This window comes from Peromyscus leucopus, chromosome 12, assembly GCF_004664715.2.
Source record: "Peromyscus leucopus breed LL Stock chromosome 12, UCI_PerLeu_2.1, whole genome shotgun sequence".
In the NCBI taxonomy this organism is placed as follows: domain Eukaryota; kingdom Metazoa; phylum Chordata; class Mammalia; order Rodentia; family Cricetidae; genus Peromyscus; species Peromyscus leucopus.
The window spans coordinates 75702886-75718407 of NC_051073.1; the positions used below are offsets into that span (position 1 = coordinate 75702886).

The following is a 15522-nucleotide window of genomic DNA, read 5'->3' on the forward strand; positions in this document are numbered from 1 at the left end:
AGGACTACAACTACAGTCAACTAATCAGTGGTCAAGAAGAATGGGACCTGAGTCATATCTCTGACCCTGGAAGGGAACATGACATCTTGAACTGCTAAGAAAACTTTAGTTGATAACTGTCAAAACCTGGTTCTGGAGAAACCTGGTAACTGCCAATACCTGATTATTGAGAAAATGACCTTAATTAAAAAAAAAAAGATCTGATCCCCATTAGGGAATCTTCAAAAGCATGGTCCTGAAATCTCAAACTGCTAGCCACAGATTGCTGCAACTTGGCATCACCAAAGCTGCAGCCTATTGCCATGTGATCCACACTTTAACCTGAACCAAACTTTAATCAACCAGAACTGCTCTTATTTGTATGACTCTGACTTGCACAGGCTCTATTCACATGGCCAGGAATGTATAATTGAGGATTGTGTGCACTACAGTTTATGCTGACCTCCCAGACTAGGTAATCTGAACTGCATTTCTTTGCAGGGGATGAACTACATGACAGGAAAGTACACAAGGAAAGTCCCCCTTACTATGAAGTAGTTTGCTCAAATGGAGACACCCCCACACCTGTCTCCCGCCCACTGCCCTGTGCTCTAGGGGATACTGTAGTTACTTCCCAGCCTGCCTCCCTTTTGTAGTCTACTCTATAAACTATTATTCCTGTTCTGGGCTAAAGAGTGAATTTGTTAACTCTACACTCATGCCTGCCCTACTACTGTAGTGGCTGAACACTAAGCCTGTTACAAAAATCTTATAAAATTACTATCTAGCAAGAGGCCTCTGATAATGAGCAAGGGATACCATATTCACTCCCATAAGAGTCAATCCAAATGGTCTTGTCAATCACCCACACAGAAAAACACCCATCAGGGGCTTTGGAATAAAGCTTGCTTAAAACATAAATTGACATAATAGTATCTTTGGTCCTGTTAACTTACCCCTGTTGAGAGTGCCAGACTTTACTCTGTAGTAAGGACTGTCTACCTCCTGTACTATCCTCTTAAAATGTCTCATCAGAATTCTCTCCATAGAGATAACAAGGACCAGGGAGAAGAGGCAGAGCCAGGGTGAAGTTTTTTATGTATTTTTTTTCTCTTAGAACACAAAAGGGAGAAAAATGGCAAAATTTGACTTGTTTTGTAGCTTGAGTTTTTCTGCTTTTGACATCTTTGTCACCACAGTACAGCGCTCAGACCAACAAGAAACACAGAGACTTATATTGCATACAAACTGTATGGCGTGAGCTTTGTAACTGTTCTTATAGCTTAAATTAATCCATAAATTATTGCACGTGCTGTGCTTACGGCATCTTAATGTGCTGGTCATGCGAGGCCTGCAGTGTCTTTCTGCTCAGTTCACTTAGAATTCTTCTTCCTTGTACTTTGTGGCACTGGCAACAGTGTTTTATTTATTGACAATCAGAGCAATTTGACATAAGACATAAGCATGTCTTTTTGTGGCAAGGATGTGGGGAAAGGAGAAAACATTTTCTTTGGTGGTGGGAGTGCAAATTTGTACGGTCACTATGGCAATCAGTGTGGTGGTTCCTCAGGAATCTGGGGATAGATCTACCTGAAGATCTAAATATACCACTCTTGGGCATGTACCCAAAGGATTCTACCTCCTCCTACAGAGACACTTTTTCATCCACATTCATTACTGTTCTAGTCTAGATGTCCATTGACTGATTGAGAAGATATTGAAAATGTGGTACATTTACACAAAGGAATTTTGTGTTTTTTTTTTAAGCTGAATGAAATTCCATTGTGTAATTAGACTAGAACATCCTTGCCAGCATGAGCTGCCATTTGTCTTATTGATGATTTTGGTTGACTGGTATAAAATGAAAGTAGTTTTAATTTGCATTTCCCTGATGGCTAATGATGTTAGCCATCAAGATTTCTTTAAATGCTTCTCAGCCATTTGTGTTTCATCTCTTGAGAATTCTCTGCTTAGTTCTATTCCATTTTGAACTGGGTTATTTTCTTGATGTTCAGTGGTTTTAGTTTTTTATGTATTTTAGATACTAAGCCACTGTTCAATACATAATTGGTAAAGATCTTTTCCCATTCTATAGCCTGATACTTTGTCTGAATGATGGCATCCTTTGCCATACAGAAGATTTTCAACTTCATGAGGTCCCAATTAGTAATGGTGGGTCCTAGTGCCTGTGCTACCGGTGTTCTGCTCAGGGAGCATTTTCATGTGCCAATGAGTTCAAGACTATTCCCCACTTTCACGTCTATCAGATTTGGTGTATCTGGCCTTATGTTGAGCTCTTCAGCCCATTTGGAATTAAGTTTTGTGCAGGATCATATGTATGGATCTATTTGAATTCTTCTCCACGTAGCTGTCCAGTTTGACCAGCCGCATTTGTTGGCGATGCTTTTTGTTTTACTGCTCTGGAGGGAAAGGTATTCTGACTGTTCGGGAAGTCAAGCTATACCTGGAGCTGCAATAGAACAGACAGCTCAGCTCTGGAGGGAAAGGTATCTTGAATGCAAAGTCAGGCTATACCTGAAGCTGGGATGCAGTAGGGGATGGTCACCCTGCAGTATATAGCAATCCTGCTCCTCTCCTGGAGAAAGCCATCACAGTTGAGCTTTGTTCTGCCTACCCCCGCCCCCCATTTAGGGGGACTTCCCAGAAGAGCACTGCTTCTTCTCCTCTCTGGCCCAAAATGTTGCTTCTTCAGCTTCACTCTGCTAAATGGGAAACCCCTGCAGAAATGTAGCAGTCTCCTCAGGCTCTGGTGAAAAACTGTTACATTTTTCTGCTCTACCTTACACAGTCCCCTAAGGGATGTCTCAGCAAGGTTCTTCTGTTCTGCACCTGCAAATGAAGATCTTAATCTAACACTCTTTTAAGAAAGAGATTTATCACTCTGGAAGTTGCAAACAGCCCAGCACCAAAGTTCACACCGAAACCCTGCCAGTGGCCCTTTCTGATTTCATCTCTGTAACTCCACTGCTCAGAGGCACACAGGTAAGTTTGGTTTCTAACATTTTTTTTGTCAATTATAAGTTTTGTTTTTAATGTTTTGAGGTAGGCAATTGGTTCCTTTATTGAAGTACAAATTGAGACAAAGAAAATGCTATTCCTTTTAAAGTCCAGCATGCAACTCTACCAGCTGCACTAGTGGACAGCTGACAGAAGTGGAGTTAGAAGAGACAAGAGTATTGAATCTTGGGAGAACAAGGAAAGAGAGACCATGATAAATGAAGGCACTATGAGAATAGGGAGAAGCAGAGTGCTAGGGAGGTTCCCAGGAATCCACAAAGATGACTCCACCATAGACTACTGGCAATGGTTGAGAGGGTGCCTGAGCTGACCTACTCTGGTAATCAGATGGCTGAATACCCTAACTGTCATCATAGAGCCTTCATGCAGTGACTGATGGAAGCAGATGCAGAGATCCACAGCCGGGTCCCAGGTGGAGCTCCAGGAGTCCAATCAATGAGAGAGAGGAGGGATTCTATGAGCAAGAGATATCAAGACCATGACTGGAAAAAGTACAGAGACAACTAGCCAAACTAGTGGAAACACATGAACTGTGGACCAATAGCTGAGGAGCCCCCATGGTACTGGACTAGGCCCTCTGGATAAGCAAAACAGTTGTTTAGCTTGAACTGTTTAGGGGGCCCCCAGGCAGTGGGATGGGACCTGTCCCTAGTGCATGAGCTGGCTTTTTGGAGCCTAGTGCCTGTGGTGAGACACTATGTGCAGCCTTGGTGCAGGGAGGAGGGGCTTGGACCTGCCTTAACTGAATGTACCAGGCTCTGCTGACTCCCCATGGGAGACCTTGCCTTGGAGTAGGTGGGCATGGGGGTTGGGAGGAGGGAGGACAGGGGAATCTGTGGTTGGTATGTAAAATGAATAGAAAATCTGTTAATTAAAGAAAAAGAAGAAAAAAGAAAGAGACTTATTAGGAAGGAGGAGTCCAGGAGAGTGGCTGCCTCTGCCAGGATGAGAAGGAACAGCCCACAACTAAACAGGCAGAGATGTTTATATAGGGCTTCTTAGGGGTGGAGTTTCTTGATGGAGAAGATTTTCTACTCAGAGATTGGTTAGTTTTCCTGCTCAGGGATTGGTTGGTTTCCTTGATTGGAGGCAGAGATGGCTTTGGTTTCAGGGTCAAACTCTGTTTCTTTTACTGACCCTTTTCAGCTTTTTGGCTCTAATTCTAAGGCCAGGGCATATTTATTTCACTGGCTCTGATTCGAGGGACAAAGTATGTTTCTTTGGCACTGGTTTCAGAGTCAGGGCATGTTTCTTAGGTTCTGGGTTCAGGGATAAAGTGTTTCTTTCACTGGGTCAGGTCTCAGATTCAGGGTGTGTTTCTTTCACTGACTCTGGGTTCAGGGCCAGGGTGGGTTTCTTTGGCTGGCCCCTTTTCCCTACAATAAGTATGGACCTATTTGAATTCTTTTACATGTAGCTATCCAGTTTGACCAGCAGTATTTGTTGGAGATGCTTTCTTTTTTCAATTGTGTATTTCTGGCTTTTTTTTTTTTTAAATCAAAACCAGGTGCCCATAGGTATGTGTACTTATTTCTGGATCTTCAATACAATTCCATCGATCAATGTGTCAGTTTTTATGCCAATACTGTACATACTCGGTAGTACAATTTGAGGTTGGGGATGGTGATATCTCCAGCAGTTCTTTTACTATTCAGGAAAGTGTTAGCTATCCTGAGATTTCTCTCTCTCTCCCTCCCTCCCCCTCCCTTTCTCTCTCTGTTTCCACATGAAGCTGAAAATTATCTTTTCAATTTCTGTGAAGAATCACGTTGAAATTTTTATAAGACTTGCACTGAATCTGTAGATTGCTTTTGGTAGAATGGCCATTTTTTACAACATTAATCCTACCTATCCATGAGCATGGGAGATCTTTCCATTGTCCAATGTCTTCTTCAATTTGTCTATTCAGTGTCTTAATGTTTTTATTATATGCCTTTCACTTGGTTAGGGTTATCCCAAGGTTTTTTTTTCATTTATTATTATTACTGTTGTTATTATTATTAAATAGATTTTTCTATTCATTTTATATATCAACCACAGATTCTTTACCCATGTTGAACCATCCCCATGTCTCTAGAATAATGCTAACTTGATCATGATGGATAATCTTTTTTATGCGTTTGAATTTGGTTTTTTAAGTATTTGTTGAGAATTATTCCAGCTATCTTCATAAGGCATACTGGTCTTTAATTTCCTTTATTGTTGAGTCTTTGTGTGGTTTAGTTTTCAGGATAATATTGGCTTAATAAAAAGAATTATACAATGTTCCTTCAGTTTCTATTTTTTGTAATAATTTGAGGAGTAATGGAGTTAATTCTTCTTTAAGGCCTGATAGAATTCTGTGCTAAATTCATCAGTCCATAAACTCTGTTTGGAGTAGGAGACTTTTAATGCTTTTATTTCAGTAGGTGTTATTTCACTAGGAGGTCTATTGAAATTGCTTATTTGATCTTGATTTTACTTTAGTAGGTTATATATATCAAGAAATTAATCTGTTTCTTAGGTTTTCCAGTTTGGTAGAGTACAGAAATTTTAAGGTATGTCCTTATGATTCTCTATATTTCCTTGGTGTCTGTTGTAATGTTCCCCCCTTTTTCTCTAATTTTATAAATTTTGATCCCCTTCTCCATATTTTAGTTCATTCTGCTAAGGGTTTGTTAATTTCATGTTCTCAAAGAACAACTTCATTTCATTGATTTTTTTTGTGTGTGTGTGTGTGTGTGTGTGTGTGCGTGCGCTTGCGCGCGCATGCATGCGTGCATGCATGCGCGTGTGCATGTGGCATGTGCTTCTATCTCTTCATTTTTGCCATGAGTTGACTATTTTTTTTTGCTGTCTATTCCTTTTGGGTGTTATCTTCTCTTTTTCCTCCTCCTCTTCCTCCTCCCTCCTTCTCTTTCTCTTTCTCTTTTTCCTTCTCCTTCTTCTGTTGGTCTTTTTCATCAGGACTGTTAGCTCCCCAATAATGACACAGAAACTTATTTAATTATGAAATCTCAGCTTATAGCTTAGGCTTGTTTCAAACTAGTTCTTATAATTTAAATTAACCAGTTTCTATTAGTCTACATCCTGCCATGTGGCTCATATCTCTTACTTCTCCATCTGCATGTCTTCTTTGTTTCCTGTCTCTCAGCACCTCTGCTCTTCCTCCCATTGTCCTCTGTGCTCCCCAAGATCTGCCTAGCTATTGGCCATTTTAGCTTATTATTAAACCATTCACAGTGACATATCTTCACACAGTGTAACCAAATATCTTGCAACATTTCCCTCTTCTTGGGAAATTAAAATAAGGGGTTTTTAACTCTAACATAGTAAAACTATATACAATAAGAACAATTATCAAGTAAGGATTACATTTACAATACCCAGTCCATTTGTATTTGGCAGATTCAAAGAAAATACTCCATTATTTGTCCTATCTTGGTGACTCCAATGTTTTTGTACCTAACTTATTTTCTTTCATAGCTAAGGAAAAATATAACTAAAACTATGTAGTCTTCAACTTCATCAAAGACCTCAGAAGGATATAATATTACCTGAGTAAACAGGAAATGCAGTATAATTCATTTCCAAACCTGTAGAAATAACAGACATCTGGCTGCCTGGACAGTCACCCAACATGCCTCTACAATATTGGGTCATCCATCTTCTGTTTACAGTCTATCTGTCAGACTTTTGTATGAATCAGGAATTTTTGAAGGACTGTCCTATCCTGTCTTGGCAAAGGTCAGTAGTTGCATTTTTGTATGTCCTGCTTGTCCAGTTTGGACAGTGTAGTGACAACAGTAGAGGCAGAGGCAGTTTCTTGCCCAAATAGCCAGTTTTTGCCACATAGAAAGCAAACTCCATATGGAGTTTCTTCAATAGCCATCATCTTCTCTGAAGTAAATTGGTGCTGCCAGGAGCAGACATGTCTCACTGTCATGAGAAGCCCTATGTTATTAAAACATTAAAATGCCATATTCTGTAGGTCTCTGAAGTGTTGGAAGACCATCTATCTATTTAAAATATGTCTCTGATTGACCCTGAAAATATATCTAACTTGACTGTAATTTTGATTGTAATAGAAGACTAACTACTAACCTGTATTTCTTTATTATCCTAAATAGCTTTCAAGGACAATAACTTTACATTACATTTTAAATGAGCTGCATAGGTACAATATCTTAAGAGAGTAGAAACATACCTTCAGTGTAACAAAAATAACTTTAAATTTATATCTATATACAAAAATCTATACCAATGTAAAACATTTGAGGTTAATAGTTATCTTTTTCCCTATATTACTATATCCCCACTAAATTATAACAAACATCCATAACCCACTGGATTACCATAAACTACTCACTCTACCTCTTGGGAATGTGGATGTTATGCTCTCTTAACTTTTTCCTGTTGTCTGGGGGCACTGACATCTTTGGGGGACCTTAAGAAAATTAGAATAATGGTCAAGTTCTGGCTAGAATAGCCTGCAAGGTAAGACCATCTCAGCCAGCAGCCTTGAAGCTGTTCTGGATGCAGAATTCTGAGGAAACTGCAACAGGGGCATTCTGAGAGGCTGGATCACCTGGACCATCTGTTTTCCTTGGTGTCTGGTCCCCTTGCTCTGAAAACACATAAACTTTCAAAGGTAACATACATATCTAAATTATCACAAATATGGCCTCTGTGGTGTGCACAAGTCAGTTAAAGATGATTTTTTTGTTTTATGTTGTAGAATATTATTTTAAGATGTATTACATTTGTTTGTTCTGTGGAACGTTGGCTTAATGATGAAAGGATGTGTTGCATTCTTTTATGTTGTGTTTGTTTGGCTTTGCAGTCTAGAGTATTGATATTCTGATGAAGGGCTGATGGCCAGTGGCAGGCCAGGAGAAAGGAAGGAAAGGGCTGGCAGAATAAACAGAAGGAGAAATCTGGGAGGAAAAGAAAGAAGGAGCCAGAGAAGGCTAAGAGGACTTCAGGGGCCAGCCACCCAGCCACACAGCCAGCCGTGGAGGAAGAGTAAAAGTAAGATATACAAAAGTAAGAGAAATGTAAAAGCCCAGAGGCAAAAGGTAGACAGGATAATTTCAGTTAAGGAAAGCTGACTCAAAGAAGCCAAGCTAAGGCCAGGAATTTATAATTAAGACTAACTCTCTGTGTGTATTTATTTGAGAGCTGCATAGCGGGACCCCCAAAAGAACAAAAACAACCAACAACAGTTTTCTGATTGAGCAGGTAAAATATACATCACTTGTCTTGTAGTTTTTATAGGATTCTTTATGTCTGTAGCCAGGATTTTTATGGGGTTTCCCCTGATCAAATATGATCCCAATTACCTTTAATGAATCCACAGCCTTTTATTTCCTTTGGAAACAAAAGCATAACTTCTTCCCCAAAGTAACATATTTTGTAATTCAATTTAAGACATTTAAAAAAATATAGACTAGTTTAATTTGGTAGTTTTTATAATCCAATGTCTCTCAGCAGCTATTGTTTGCTCATCAGCAATCAAAACATTTAAGGTCAATACAACACTATACAGGATTCAGGCTTTCTGTATATTTCCCATCTCTACATGGCTTATTCTTTTTTTTATTTTTTAACTTTACTTCTCTCTTTAAAGACTTTATTTTTAAATTATTGCTTTTTACAACGGTCTATATCCTTTTTTCCCCTTAAGCCTTCACACATTGTTAAACGCACTGTAACCTGTCTAGAGGCTATAACAAATAGCTTGTGTTTGGACCTGTCTTTACTAAGCATCCTCGTCATTCTCTGATCACATATACAGCTCAGCTTAGCCCATGGCACTAGCACATGGTACTAGTGACTGGCAACTGGCTCCATCCCACAGGCAGCAGCCTGAAGCCATGTCTTTGTACACTGCCAAGAACTAGCCTGCCGGAGAGACTACAGTACTAGTTCTTTGCCCATAATTTTATTTTTTGTTTTCTCAGGCCCTATGTTTGGATATTCATAACCCCCACATTAGATGCCATTTATAGACAGATTTTTTGTTGGGACCAACAGCTCCCCAATAATGACACAGGGATTTCTTATTAATTATTAAAGCTTGGCCTGTACCTTAGGCTTGTTTCTAACTAGTTCTTATAACTTAAATGAACCTATTTGTATTAATCTATGTCATGCTATGGGTCATGTCTGTTACTTCCCCTACTGCATGTTTTGTTTATTCCCATCTCTCACATCTTTGTCCTTCTTTCCATCATTCTCTGTGCCCCCAAAATCCTGCATAGCTATTGGCCATTTAGCTTTTTATTAAACTAATCACAGTGACATATTTTCATACAGTGTAATCAAGTATCTCACAATATTATCTTTTTCCTTCTTTTTTAGAGCTTCCAGGTTTACTATTGAGTTGCCAACATTAGATCTCTTTGGGTTTTTTTTTGTTTGTTTGATTTATATGTGGACACTTAGTGTTATGAACTTGCATCTTAGAATGCCTTCTTTGTGTCTCATAGCTTTGAGCATGCTGTGTTTTCATTTTCATTCAATTTGAAAAATTTCTTTCTTGATTTCTGTTTTGACTCAATTTTCATCAGTAGTTAGCTATTTAGTTTCCATGTCTCTGTTCACTTACTGGCATTTCTGCTGTTGTTTATATCTAGGTTTAATCCATGGTGTTCAGATAAGATACAGAATGTTATTTCCATTTTTTTTAATATCTATTGAGACTTACTTCATGTCCAGTTGTATGGTCAATTTTGGAGAAAGTTCCATGAGCTGCTGAGAAGAAAGTATATTCTTTTGTGTTTGGATGAAATATTTCCTAGATATCTACTAGGTACATATGGTTTATGGCATTATTTAACACTAGCATGTCTCTGTTTAGTTTTTATCTAGATGACCTGTATATTGAAGAAAGTGTATTGAAGTCACCCACTATTGCTGTATGAGGGTCACTATGTAATTCTAGCTGGGATTAAAGGTATGTAACACCACCACCTGGCTTAATCTGTATTTTTAATTATACATTACATTTTAAAATGAGACGCACAAGCATAATAACCAAAACAAGAGTAGAAACATACATGCAGTATTACAAAATTAACTTCAAATTTGTATCAATATATAAAAACTCATACCAATATAAAATATTTAAGACTGGTAGTTGTATTTGGTTTAAAAATAGATTCAATAATCTATCCTTTTATTCTATTATTTTTATATCCTCCCTTTTTCTTTTCAGAATGGAATCTTGAATCTAATCTCTTTTGGTCAGCTTTTTTTTCTGACCATTACCAATAACAACTTGTAATCAACCCCCCTAAAATTATAACAAACATCCATAGCCAATATTTTGTGAATGTGGAGGTTGTTTTCTGTAGACTGCTTCCTGTTTTCTTGGGGCACTATTAATCTTTGAGGGAACTTTGAGAAAATCAGGATAATTGTTAAGTCTTGGCTGGAGTAGTCTGTGAGGCTGGATCATCTTAGTCAGCAGCTTTGAAGCTGTTTTGCATGCTAGACCACCTTGGTCCATCTATTTTTATTGGTGTCTGTTCCCCTTGTTCTGAAAATATATAGACTTTTAATGGTAACATCCATATCTGTATCAATATAAATATAGATTGTGCATTGTACACAAGTCAGCCAAAGATGATTTTTTGTTTTGCATTTGAGCAGGTAAAATATACATCATGTGTCTTGTTCTTTTAGGTTTATTTCTTCATGTCTGCAGTCAGGATTTCAGGGGATCTTCCTCGATCAAACCTGATTGTTTTTAACCTGGAATGAATCCACACCCTCTCATTTCCTGTGGAAATAAAAGCATAATTCCCCCTCCAAAGTAACATATCTTTTGACTTAAAATTTGAAGTCAAGATATTTTTAAGATATATAAGTTGATTGAATCTAGCACTTTCCATAATCCAATGTCTCTTAGCAGCCAAAAAAAATTAAAACACAACACAATAGCATATAGGATCCATACTCTCTGTGTATTTCCTATCTTTTTTTTAAAGATTTATTTATTTATTATGTATACAGTGTTCTGTCTGCACGTATCTCTGCAGGCCAGAAGAGGACACCAGATCTCATTACAGATGGTTGTGAGCCACCATGTGGTTGCTGGGAATTGGACTCAGGACCTTTGGAAGAGCAAGCAGTGCTCTTAACCTCTGAGCCACCTCTCCAGCCCAATATTTCCTATTTTTATGTGACTTGTTATATTTTTTAAATTACTCTATTCCTTTTTAAAGGACTTTCTCTACACTTTATCTTTTCTATCCCAAGGGTATGCATATTTTAAAACATGCTGTTATCCATTTAGAAGTCTTCTTCATCTGAATCTGTCTTTACTTTGTATCTGTAACCTTTTCTGTCTGCAAAAACCCTAAACCTGCCATGCAGTATGCTGCTGGGAGATACCTCTCTGTACCGTGCCCTGTGTGATGGGAACCCACCGTGTGGCTTAGCTCATGGTGTGCTGGCCATTGCCAGGAGCTTTGTCACTGTACTGCAGCAGGTATGAGAGACACAAGACTAGGAAGTCATGTCTGGCTCCATTTCTGTGTGTTTAGAACCTTTTTTAAAGCTCACTCAGGCTTTATGTGGAAGAACATGGCCCTGGAAGTTGGGTGCCATTTATAGGCAGAGTTTTCCTCTCCCGACCCCCTGATCCCAGATAATCAACATGGAGACTTAAGATTACTTATAAATGTCAGCCAGTAGCTCAGGCTTATTACTAACTAGCTTTTACATTTTAAGTTAACCCATGTACCTTAATTATGCTCTGCATGTGGCGGTACTTTTATTAGCATGTCACCTACATCTCCTGCTCCCTCTGCATCGGGCTGGCAACTCCTCTGACTCCACCCTTTCTCTTCCCAGCATTCTCAGTTTGGCTCTCCTACATAAGCTTATCCTGTTCAGCTATTGGACAGTCATTTTTTTTTTTTTTGGTTTTTCGAGACAGGGTTTCTCTGTGTAGCTTTGCGCCTTTCCTGGAACTCACTTGGTAGCCCAGGCTGGCCTCGAACTCACAGAGATCCGCCTGGCTCTGCCTCCCGAGTGCTGGGATTAAAGGCATGCGCCACCACTGCCCAGCCAGTCATCTTCTTCTTTATTAAACCAATCACAGTGACACATCTTCATAGTGTACAGAATGGTTACTCGACAGCAGGACTATCTCTGCAGACTGAAGGAAATACCAAAGACCTGCTGTGTTGTGGATTATTAGCTTGGGATGTGTTACATTTGTTTATGCTGTGCAATATTTATTTAATGATGCAAAGATGTGTTGCATTCTTTTATGCTGTATTTGTTTAACTCTGTGAAGCTATGTTACTTTGTCTCCATAAAACACCTTATTGGTATAATAAAGAGCTGAATGTCCAACAGCTAGGCAGGAGAAAGGATAGGCAGGGCTGGAAGACAGAGAGAATGAATTGGAGGAGAAATCTGAGAAGAAGTCAAGGAGCAAGAAAAGGAGAGGAGAACTCCAGGGGCCAGCCACTCAGCTACACAGTAAAATGTGGAGTAAGAAGTAAAGAAAGGTATATAGAAACAGAGAAAGATAAAAGCTCAGAGGCAAAGGTAGATGGCATAATTTAAGTTAAAAAAGCTGGTTAGAAACAAGCCAAGCTAAGGCCAGGCATTCCTAAGAAAGAATATGCCTCTATGTCATTTATTTAGGAGCTGGATGGTGGGCCCCCAAAAAGCAAGAGTAAAAAACAAAAGAAACTACAGAGATCTTTTCTGAAAAAAACAAAAAGAAAGCATAGCAATGTAGAGAAGATAGGACTTTGGTGAGAAAGGCATGAACAGGTATAGTGCGTTCTCGATGCTCTGTAGTCATTACCCCTATCTTAGCCAGAGTTAATAAAGGCTGTACAGATGATCAATGAGGATGTCACCTAGAAAATGATGTGTATAGGCACTGTTGTAGATGTAACAGTCTTATTAAATAAGAAACACAGAGCCAAATGCAGAGTCAAAAGACTAAGAGGTCAGATCACCTTCTTAACCTTAAAACCACCTTCTTAACCTTCCTGCCACTGCCGTTCTTCCCCTCAGAAAGAGGCCTACTTCCTGTGTGTCTGTCTTTTTATTGACTTTCTGTTCTGCCTTCTTATTGGTTGTAAACCCAACCACATGACCTCCTCGTCACTGCCTATCCATACAGACCTCTAGGTCTCTATGGTTGGTATTGAGATTAAAGGTGTGTGTCTCCATGCTGGTTGTATTCCTGAACACACAGAGATCTGCCTGTCATGTGATCAGGATTAAAGGTGTATGCCACCACCACCCAGCTTCTGCTATGGCTTGCTATTAGCTCTGACCCCCAGGCAACTTTATTTAAACATACAAGTAAAATCACATTTCAGTACAAATAAAATATCACCATAGCTCCTGTAGTCATTACCCCTATCTTAGCCAGAATTAATAAAGGCCATTAATAAATGGTCAATGAGGATGTCACCTAGAAAATGACATGTACAGGCACTGTTTATTATATTACCAATGCACCTGGCTACTGTTCTTGTCAATTCGTGATGACATATCCAGGCCTGGCTAGTGGAAGGGAAGTTCCTACTCATCCCAACCATTATATGACAACTTGGCTCTGAGTGACTTTGAATCTGAGCATTTCTAGAAAATATGGAAGCCTTGTTCACCTCTCAGTGTGGTCCTCTAACCAGAGAATCACTAACTGATAGGCACTAGGCAGGTTGAAAATATTGGAGGAAGATCATATATTTCTGCTAAGCTAGGGCCCTTCTATAGTTTCTCATGTAAACAGTGAAGGTAAACAGTGAAAATAAATACATTCTCTACTGTTAGTTACATGAGTAACCAACACAAACCTCATGCTACCTGAGTTCACTCATGTTGCTCACTCTTCTGCCATTTAATAGACACCACAGAGAAATTCTGTAGTGCATCCATTTCCTTGAGGGCAAGTTGTGTGTGTGTGTGTGTGTGTGTGTGTGTGTGTGTGTGTGTGTGTAGGGAAAACATTTACTTTGTAGTTGGCCATCATGAAGTAAAGTACAGTGGCATTTAAAATAACCCAGGCTGTAGTCTTGGACTTATATGAGCTGACTTGCCTAGATAGCAGCTGTTGGATGTCACAGTATGATGAGTTCACAATGAACGTTCTATGACATGCTGCTGACATGTACTTAGATACGTTCGCACCTCAGTGCAGAGTGCCAGTATACACTGAGTTGTGGCTCTTTGTTTACGCTTATAAATACAGTGATATTGTTTTGGAATTAGAGTATAATGGGGAACTGCTGTAATCGAGGTATGACATTACTAGCCATTGAATACTTCAATTAGACTGGTTAATGTTTCTCAAAATATCTTTAAATATTTATAACTTCTGTGTTGTTAGAATTATGTTTTATTATATATTATGTATATTCTATTCTCTATGAAATACTTTGAAATACAGTCCAGAGGAGGCTAGCTCCCCAGAACTGCTCCAGGGTTGTGAATAGAAGACCTCTTTCAGAGCTATAGCTGTCTTCATGAATTGTTCAAAACCTAAATATAGAGATGTTCATATTTGTGAAGAGCTGTTAATTAAGATTGTATGTTTTCAATGATCTTATAATACTAGACATTTTAATATGTAATGTTAATCCATCAAGAATTCTGGGGTTCATTTCATTAAACAGGTATACACTGACCATGGTAAAGTAGCTAGAATATTCTAGAGAACAATGCTGGCTATTTTTAGGCATGGACATTTGATTGATTGTATACTTAGGTCAACATAGGAATCATTTAAAAATCTATACCTCTTTTCAATAGAGATTGGTAAATTTGAAATGTAGGTCTTTAGGACTATCAGTCATATGCCATTGAAGAACAGTGACCTGGGAATTTAAAATTCAGGACTTTGGATAGCAGGATATTTTACAATATCTAACCTTCCCAAGTGTTGACACTGCTTGGTTTATATTCATTAAATGACTCAGCAACAGCATAGACATATGTTCTTCTTTATTGACTATGTGAATTCCAGGGTGGAATAACACAACAGACAGAGAGAGAGAGAGAGAAGAGAAGAGAGAGAGAGAGAGAGAGAGAGAGAGAGAGAGAGAGAGAGAGAATATGCTTAAGTAGAAGAACCAAGATGTGAACCCAGACATATTACCCACTATCCTGAGTCTCTAAACACATGTCAGGATATCTGCAAGTCTGTAAAAGTCCTAGGTACTATCTACTTTATGACATAGCCCAGGACAGGTATTGTTACATCAGTGTCACATTTCATCCTAGTCATTATAAGGAAGTACCAGTATTTCTCATCAGTTCACAGATACTTAGGGTTGGGACACTCACCTTCACACCTGGCCTAAAGACAATTACAAATGGGGAGATCTTTGATTGATGTCTAATGGCAATACAAATGTGGCCCTTAGAAGTGCAGAGACCTTGTGAGCTATACACCCTGAAAGAGTGACACATAAGTACCCAGAATATCTACCCAGTTTTTAGAGTATGCATCACCCTTGAAGCAACTCTCATGTAGAACTGTGT

The 15522-nt window shown here is 38.9% G+C and overlaps 1 long non-coding RNA gene across 1 annotated transcript in view; it reads left to right on the plus strand.

Annotated features, from left to right (window-relative positions):
* The window catches only part of LOC114680974, an 18735-nt gene extending 8764 nt beyond the window's left edge, over positions 1-9971 (plus strand). The window contains exon 3 of the long non-coding RNA XR_005092557.1: positions 9860-9971. This is a non-coding gene — a long non-coding RNA (uncharacterized LOC114680974). The remainder of the gene's footprint in view (positions 1-9859) is intronic.
* The last annotated feature ends 5551 nt before the right edge of the window (positions 9972-15522 follow it).